The 9,286-nt window shown below is 43.1% G+C and overlaps 1 long non-coding RNA gene across 1 annotated transcript; it reads left to right on the top strand.

Moving 5' to 3' along the window:
* The first annotated feature begins 6,056 nt into the window (after positions 1 to 6,056).
* LOC112228101 lies at positions 6,057 to 9,069 on the top strand. The gene is made up of 3 exons (XR_002949980.1): positions 6,057 to 6,140; positions 7,380 to 7,509; positions 8,916 to 9,069. It is a non-coding gene; the product is annotated as an uncharacterized LOC112228101 (long non-coding RNA).
* The last annotated feature ends 217 nt before the right edge of the window (positions 9,070 to 9,286 follow it).

Genomic DNA, 9,286 nt, shown 5'->3' with positions numbered 1-9,286 from the left:
TTGTCCAGATGGTATAGGGCAGTGTGATTGCGTCACCTGTGGACCTGTTGGGGCGGTATGCAAACTGAAGTGGGTCTAGGGTGGCGGTAAGTTGGAGCTGATATGATCCTTGACTAGTCTCTCAAAGCACCTCATGATGACAGAAGTGAGTGCTACGGGGCGGTAGTAATTTAGTTCAGTTATCTTTGCCTTCTTGGGTACAGGAACAATGGTAGCCATGTGGGTACAACAGACTGGGATAGGGAGAGATTAAATATGTCCGTAAATACCCCTGCCAGCTGGTCTGCGCATGCACTGAGGACTCGGCTAGGGATGCCATCTGGGCCAGCAGCCTTGCGAGGGTTAACACGTTTAAATGTTTTACTCAGGAGCAGTCCTTGTTAGTGGGCCGTGACGGTGGCACTGTATTTTCTTCAAAGCAGGCAAAGATGGTGTTTAGTTTGTCTGGAAGCGTGACGTTGGTGTCCGTTAGGTGGCTTCTTTTCTTTTTGTAGTCTGTGATTTCCTGTAGACCCTGCCAAATATGTCTCGTGCCTGAGCCGTTGAATTGCGACTCGACTTTGTCCCCATACTGGCATTTCACTTGTTTGATTGCATTGCGGAGGGAAAAACTAAAATGTTTATATTCAGCCATATTCCCAGACCTCTATCCAAAGTTAAATTATGTGGTTTGCGCTTTCAGTTTTGCACGAATGCCGCCATCTATCCACGGTTTCTGGTTAGGGTAGGTTTTAATAGCCACAGTGGGTACAACATCTCCCATGCACTTCTTTACAAACGCACTCACCGAGTCAGCGTATTGGTCGATGTTGTTCTCAGAGGCTGACCGGAACATATTCCAGTCCGTGTGATCAAAACAATCTTGAAGGGTGGCTTCTTATTGGTCGGACCAGCGTTGAATTGTTCTCGTCACTGGTACGTTTGGGTTTCTGCCTATAAGACGGAGGAGCAAGATGGTGTCGTGGTCGGATTTGCCGAAAGGTAGGGCGGGTGAGGGCTTTGTATGCATCGCGTGAAGTTAGAGTAGCAGTGGTCGAGGGTATAGCGCATGCGTGTAGCGCAATCAATATGCTGGTAGAATTTAGATAGTCTTGTTCTCAAATTTACTTTGTTAAAATCCCCAGCTACAATAAATGTAACCTTAGGATGTATGGTTTGCATATAGCCCAGTGAAGTTCCTTGATGGCCGTCTTGGTGTCTGCTTGAGGGGAATGTACACAGCTGTGACTATAACTGACGAGAATTCTCTTGGTAGGTTAAATGGCTGGCATTTGATTGTAAGAAATTCTAGATCGGGTGAGCAGAAGGACTTGAGTTCCTGTATGTTGTTATGATAACACCATGAGTTGTTAATCATAAAGTATACACACCTGCCCTTCCTCTTCCCAGAGAGGTGTTTATCTATGTTGGCGCGATGTATGGAGAAGACCGGTGTCTCGACCGATTCCGACAACATAGCCAAAGAGAGCTATGTTTCCATGAAACAGAGAATGTTACAATCTCTGATATCGCTCTGGAAGGCAAACTTTGCTTGAATTTCATACACCTTGCTGTCAAGAGACTAGACATTGGCTAGTAGTATACTCTGGAACGGTGGGCGATGTACCCGCCTATGGAGCCTGGCCGGGTGGCCACTTCGTCTGCCAGTTCTGCGGCGTCGTTGTTTTGGGTCAACCACTGGAATTAGATGCATTGTCCTGGGTGGTGGTCCAACTACTGGGTGGTGGACTACTGGAATTCGATCCATTGTCCTGGGTGGTGGTCCTGTGGAGGTCCTCATGAGAGCCAGTTTCATCATAGCGCTTGATGTTTTTTTGCGACTGCACTTGAAGAAAGTTCATGAAATCTTCCCTATTGACTGAACTTCATGTCTTAAAGAATTGAAGGTCTGTTTATCTTATAATATGGACTTTTACTAAATAGGGCTATATTCTGTATACCACCCCTACCTTGTCACAACACAACTGATTGGCTCAAACACATTAAGAAGAAAATAAATTCCACATATTAACTTTTAACAAGGCACACCTGTTAATTGAAATGCATTCCAGGTGACTACCTCATGAAGCTAGTTGAGAGAATGCCAAGAGTGTGCAAAGCTGTCATCAAGGCAAAGGGTGGCTACTACTGTGTGTGTGTGTGTGTGTGTGTGTGTGTGTGTGTGTGTGTTTGTGTGTGTGTGTGTGTGTGTATTTAACCCCTTATTTGTGGCACTCAATAGTCTCCATATATACGTCCATTCATCTTTTAAATTTGTACTGGGGACTTTCAGACGAGTCTTGTGAGCAAAGCAACCGACATGTATGTGTTCATGAGTCTCACCTTTCCACAGAGGGGTTATACAGCGGGGCAAAAAGGTATTTAGTCAGCCACCAATTGGCAAGTTCTCCCACTTAAAAAGATGAGAGGCCTGTAATTTTCATCATAGGTACACTTCAACTATGACAGACAAAGTGTGAAGAAAAAAATCCAGAAAATCACATTGTAGGATTTTTAATGAATTTATTTGCAAATTATGGTGGAAAATAAGTATTTGGTCACCTACAAACAAGCAAGATTTCTGGCTCTCAGACCTGTAACTTCTTCTTTAAGAGGCTCCTCTGTCCTCCACTCGTTACTTGTATTAATGGCACCTGTTTGAACTTGTTATCCATATAAAAGACACCTGTCCACAACCTCAAACAGTCACACTCCAAACCCCACTATGGCCAAGACCAAAGAGCTGTCAAAGGACACCAGAAACAAAATTATAGACCTGCACCAGGCTGGGAAGACTGAATCTGGAATAGGTAAGCAGCTTGGTTTGAAGAAATCAACTGTGGGAGCAATTATTAGGAAATGGAAGACATAAAAGACCACTGATAATCTCCCTCGATCTGGGGCTCCACGCAAGATCTCACCCCGTGTGGTCAAAATGATCACAAGAGCGGTGAGCAAAAATCCCAGAACCACACGGGGGGACCTAGTGAATGACCTGCAGAGAGCTGGGACCAAAGTAACAAAGCCTACCATCAGTAACACACTACGCCGCCAGGGACTCAAATCTTGCAGTGCCAGACGTGTCCCCCTGCTTAAGCCAGTACATGTCCAGGCCCGTCTGAAGTTTGCTAGAGAGCATTTGGATGATCCAGAAGAAGATTGGGAGAATGTCATATGGTCAGATGAAACCGATATAACAGATATAACTTTTTGATAAAAACTCAACTCGTCGTGTTTGGAGGACAAATAATGCTGAGTTGCATCCAAAGAACACCATACCTACAGTGAAGCATGGGGGTGGAAACATCATGCTTTGGGGCTGTTTTTCTGCAATGGGACCAGGACGACTGATCCATGTAAAGGAAAGAATGAATGGGGCCATGTATCGTGAGATTTTGAGTGAAAACCTCCCATCAGCAAGGGCATTGAAGATTAAACGTGGCTGGGTCTTTCAGCATGACAATGATCCCAAACACACCGCCCGGGCAACGAAGGAGTGGCTTCGTAAGAAGCATTTCAAGGTCCTGGAGTGGCCTAGCCAGTCTTCAGATCTCAACCCCATAGAAAATCTTTGGAGGGAGTTGAAAGTCCACGTTGCCCAGCAAAACATCACTGCTCTAGAGGAGATCTGCATGGCGGAATGGGCCAAAATACCAGCAACCGTGTGTGAAAACCTTGTGAAGACTTACAGAAAATGTTTGACCTCTGTCATTGCCAACATAGGGTATATAACAAAGTATTGAGATAAGCTTTTGTTATTGACTAAATACTTATTTTCCACCATAATTTGCCAATAAATTCATAAGAAATCCTACAATGTGATTTTCTGGAATTTTCTTCCTCATTTTGTCTGTCATAGTTGAAGTGTACCTATGAAAATTACAGGCCTCATCTTTTTAAGTGGGAGAACTTGCACAATTGGTGGCTGATTAAATACTTTTTTTGCCCCACTGTATTAGTGTGTAGCCAAACTGTTCAGACTCTACAGAGAAGTTGGCAGGTCGGCTGTACCGACTGCTAACGGGTCCCAAGACACTTTTTTGGGGGTCGTAGAGCAAAACAGAACACCATTGTGTTCTTGAGAATCTCAAATCAAATTTTATGTCACATCCGCCGAATACAACAGGTGTAGATCTTACAGTGAAATTCTTACTTACAAGCCCTTAACCAACAATGATATAAGAAGTTCAGAAGAAAAAATGAGTAAAAAACGGATAAATAAAAAATATTAAGAATCTCATCTTTCCATTGTGAGTTAATTGTTTATTTGTAGACCAAATCATTCTAAAACCAAACGACTTTGTGAGAAGATAGATTTTCAGGATGTCTCATCTGCTGCGTTCAAAACAACTGGGAACTCTGAAAATACAAGGTCAGTGATCTTCAGGCCGGAGCTTTTGATAGAGGCCCCGAGTTCCCGAGTTGGAATTCCGAGTTGGATGACCATTCAAATAGATTTTTCCCAGTCAGAGCAATTTTTTTCAGTTGTTTCCAGTTGTTTTGAATCCACTAGGGTTGGAAGTTGGAGATCTGAGTTCCCAGTTGTTTTGAAAGCAGCAAAACACCACTCTAGCATCCTCAGGTCAGCACCAAGTGCACGTCGTTAATCTCATCAGGCTTCACAAAGATGAACTAGTTAGTCTGTATTTACCTTAGTCTGAGACTCCCTAGTCTAGAACGAATGAATCTGAAGTTAAGCAACGTCTCAGAAAGCCATTTTTAAATCTAGATTAATTTAAGTAGAATTAGCCCAGTCCTGATATAAATTAAACTCTGTCTGTGAAACCACCCCCCCAAAATATATTTTGGTTCGTTCTCTAGCAGTGGTAGTCTATATATAGGGCCAGGTATTGACTCTACTGGGAAATGTCCTCACTGATCCCTTTAATTAATTTGCGATCTATTAAACAAGCCACGTTTTGTAGCAGTTTGATCTCATTTGAATAAGTGGCATGTGTGCCACATACATGTATCAAACAATGGAGAATAAAATGTTTCTAATTAATTCTGGAGGCTTGAACAGCTGCTGCACTTTCCTGATTTGGCCATGTTTTAGATTTGGTTCATTAAGAAATGCTTCTTCTTCGGGATTGAGTTGACTGATCGCATCCAACTTTTAGGTGCATACATCGCCACCTACTGTACTGGAGTGAGAGACCAGTCACAGCCTACCTATGTCAAATACCAGTAATACAAAATTGGGGAAAAGGAAAATGACCCTTCTAATCTTACTCCAGGCCAATGGTCTGAGAGGACAGAACTCTACCAGTCAACACCCCCTACAACTCTTCTGCAGTAAAACCTCACAATCCCAAGTAATTCTCTGCAGCTGCCACCACAGCCTATTTTCTGTGACTTACATTCCATTTCTGCAGTAGAGTTGACAACCATGGGTATGAATGCTAAGAAACCCACCTTACTGAAGCACATATTATTCCCATCCCTCTCTATTGGTCTCTGCCTATTGACAAGAATCCCCTCAGGATCTCTCACCCTGTCCCCATCTTCTTCTACCACTCTCTTCACTGCTTCAGCATACGGCACTTTCTGTACTACCTGCCTTCTCTCACCGGACACCTCCGATCTCCAGCCCCATGGTCACCCCCACAGCTAACACACACACCTTTCTCCACTGATACTACACATCCCTTCATCTCATGCCCTCCTGCGCACTTCTCACATGCTGCAACATGACCATAAGTGTCACGCCCTGGTCTAAGTATTTTGTGTATTTCTTCATGTATTGGGTCAGGCCAGGGTGTGGCATGGGGTTTTTGTATTGTGGTGTGTTTTGTCTTGGGGTTTTGGTGTGTATGTATTGGGATTGTAGCTAGTGGGGTTATCTAGCAAAGTCTATGGCTGTCTGGAGTGGTTCTCAATCAGAGGCAGGTGTTTATCGTTGTCTCTGATTGGGAACCATATTTAGGCAGCCATATTCTTTGAGTTTGTCGTTGTTAGTTTTCACAAGTATAGGCTGTTTCGGTTTTCGTTTCGTTCATTACGTTCTTTGTTTTGTAGTGTTTGTTAATTCGTGTTTACGTTGTTCATTAAACATGGATCGCAATCTACACGCTGCATTTTGGTCCGACTCTCCTTCACACCTAGAAAACCGTAACAATAAGCTTGGATAAAGAAATGCTATGCTATGACTGAATTCAAACGTGAGTTGGTTTCGGGGAGTGGTTTGATGTGGGTGTCTCATGTGTGTTCGCAGGTGGGAAGAGTTAGCCAAACTATTTTGCCAATTAACTTCAGCCGGCTGGCGTGCGACCATGGCAAAACTATCACCCAAGATTTTTAGGGACCGTCAATAAATTGTAATGTGAATAGGACAAAATGTTCATGTTGCACATCTTTTATTAAAAAAATCCAATATTTGTAAATTAATTTCTACAATTTATAGCAAAACATTTTTTGTGCAATTGACCTTTTGAAATATTGTCCCATATTGTAATTTAATGATTGTCCCTAACTAGCCCCATGGGGATACAAAATGTCAAACCAAATTGACCATGGGCATTACAATTGGGTTGAGTGCAGCTGCGCTCTGAAAAGATGATTACTTGAGTGCTGCCAGCTGTGGGCATGTGGGCAGGATAAAAAAAACAACACACAGAACACCCTTATGGTACCCTTTATTCTGTGAAATACATTATTTTCCTATCTCGCAAATCTCAGTTTTGGACAAGACTGACTTTATGAATAAAATTGGCCTATATACATTGTACTATTGTAGGCAATTTTGACACTAGAATACAAGGCTCCGGCTCATATTGATGCCACACAGGCCATTTTCTAAACGAGAAGTTGCTTTTTAGGGGCAGTCGCTATTCAAAGACATTCTGCCTCCACAGATGTTTAATACATAGGCCTAACAGAGCAGGCTAGCGGCCACTAAAGCTAACAGAAGTTGTAATATGTGTAAGCAAACATCCAGTGTGTAGCAGCAGATGGCAGCTGCGGCACTGCACTGTCACTCAATGCACTCAGATCTTTCTCTCAGAGGTGGGGGGGAGCTGCTTTCCTCCTTTCCCTAAAAGAGGGGGGTGGAGGAGAAGAGGAGAAGCCTGAGACGGAGAGATGAGGAGCGTTCAGGCTTTACCCAGGCAGGCTGTGTCAGGCTCTTTATATCAATGGGTTGTTTTGTCAGGTGTCTTAGAAATGCTCTCTTGTATACAAAGATAGATAGACACACACCAACATGACACAAGCAAAGACACAATGAATCCAGCGTGCGAGAGAGGGAAGGAAATAGTGGGTATAGAAAAGGAGAAAAGCAAAGGGGCAATAAGCCACTTTTCACACGGTCTATATAGCTGTTGTTGTGGAAGATCAAAGCATTCACCGTTACATCCCCCCCCTCTCGCTCTCTCCCTCCCTCTCCCTATCTCTCTCTCCAGGATTTCAGAGCTGTGCAAACCTACAGCTGAGCTAAGGGATTAATCCCAGAAGCGAAAGAAACGAAGGAAATGGTTTGAGTTTGGGCCTAAACTTGGCCCTCATTGGGGAAAAAAACATTACTGTCTTGCAGTAAGTGAATGATTCTCTGTCTTGAACAATATCCATCCAATATACTGTACTGTGTATACACTGTTACCTTTCTGTGTGATAGTCTTTGAGGTTGATTTGAGAAGAAGATTAGCTGGGGAGACTCCAAATGTATAGGCCTAGTAAATCTTATATTTGAGTATGTCTGCAGGTTTGTTTTTACATTTGTCAGGAACCTTTGACAAGAGCCTTCAAGGTATGGCTCTTTAAACTGTGACTTTACAAAAGACATGCTTTCATTACCTCTAAGAATGTCCAAATGTAAACGGGAAGATTAAACGCAAAAGAAAGATGTTGAATACAAATGGGAAATTACACACATACATAAAAAAACATACCTGGTAAATCGAACTGGACTTTAAATAGAGAGAACGCTGACAACTCGGAGCCAGTCAGAGCTATGAATATGTCAAATATGCTAGGTCTATAAGAACATAAGTATATCCCATCAGTGGTGGTATGCGACTGCTTAATCCCTTTTACCATCCCACTGTTCCCCCATGTTCTACCAGCCTGGGCCCATTACAGCTAATATAGAGCATGCTGAGTTTATCTGTGGATGGCTTCTTGTGTGAAATGCTGCCGCCACCAACACACAGTGATCATCAGGCTTGGAGCCTTCTGCCAAAGACACACGCACACTCACAAATGAGCAAGCCTAGAACTGGACTAAGCATCTGGGGCCCATTGAAAAAAACACTACCAATGATCCGTTGGTGCGGATTGCCAGCTTTGATCCATGCCTGGACCTGGAGGACGCAAAGTTCTTTGTCAGACAAATTATTAGGTCGAAACTACAGAACCGTACAAAACAAGTGAACACACATGGTTAATGTTCAGAAAATATATATATGTGTATATGTATTGGTCATATTGGTCATGGCTCCTGAGTGGTGCAGCGGTCTAAGGCACTGCATCTCATTCCAAGAGGCATCACTACAATCTCTGGTTCAAATCCAGGTTGTATCACATCTGGCCGTGATTGGGAGTCCCATAGGGCGGCGCACAATTGGCCCAGCGTCATCTGGGCTTTGCCGGGGTAGGCCGCCATTGTAAATAAGAATTTGTTCTTCAAGGTTAAATAAAAAAATATATATATATATTACAGAGCCTTTCCATAAGTCCACTCAAGTTTCTTCAATTGTCTTCTGACTGTGATTAGAGCGACGTTAATGTTGTGCTGTAATGCCAGCAGATTCCAGACTGCATTTGCCGATCGCCCATCTTAAACCGTCAGTGAGTCGATGGCTTGAATAGTCTCGCTGGAAATTGAATACAATGTAAAAATGATGACCAGCAGTGTCAAATAATATTAACAGTGGTTATATAGGGTGTGTATTAATGTATGTGTATTAATCTTTTCTTACTTTTGTTGACACATTTCACAGCTCCCCACTCCTTTATTGCACATCGGTGGAAAATCCATTTCACCATGAGAGTGAAATCATGCTGGCCTTTGATTGGGAGAACATCCACGCCATAGAGGACGTCCCCATGGGACTTGGGGCTCTGCTAGGGCTGTATTTTTTGTTTTCAGTAAAATTTCCCCAAAATGTCAAAAATACTTATGTTCTTGTCACGTCCTGACCTTAGTTCCTTTTTTTATGTCTCTATTTTAGTTTGGTCAGGGCGTGAGTTGGGGTGGGCATTCTATGTTTTTGTTTTGTGTGTTAATTCTGTGTTTGGCCTGGTATGGTTCCCAATCAGAGGCAGCTGTCAATTGTTGTCTCCGATTGAGAACCATACGTAGGCAGCCTGT

Source organism: Oncorhynchus tshawytscha, linkage group LG30, assembly GCF_018296145.1.
Source record: "Oncorhynchus tshawytscha isolate Ot180627B linkage group LG30, Otsh_v2.0, whole genome shotgun sequence".
Taxonomy (NCBI): domain Eukaryota; kingdom Metazoa; phylum Chordata; class Actinopteri; order Salmoniformes; family Salmonidae; genus Oncorhynchus; species Oncorhynchus tshawytscha.
Note: the sequence above shows the minus strand (reverse complement) of the source record. Positions and strands in the feature narration are given on the sequence as shown.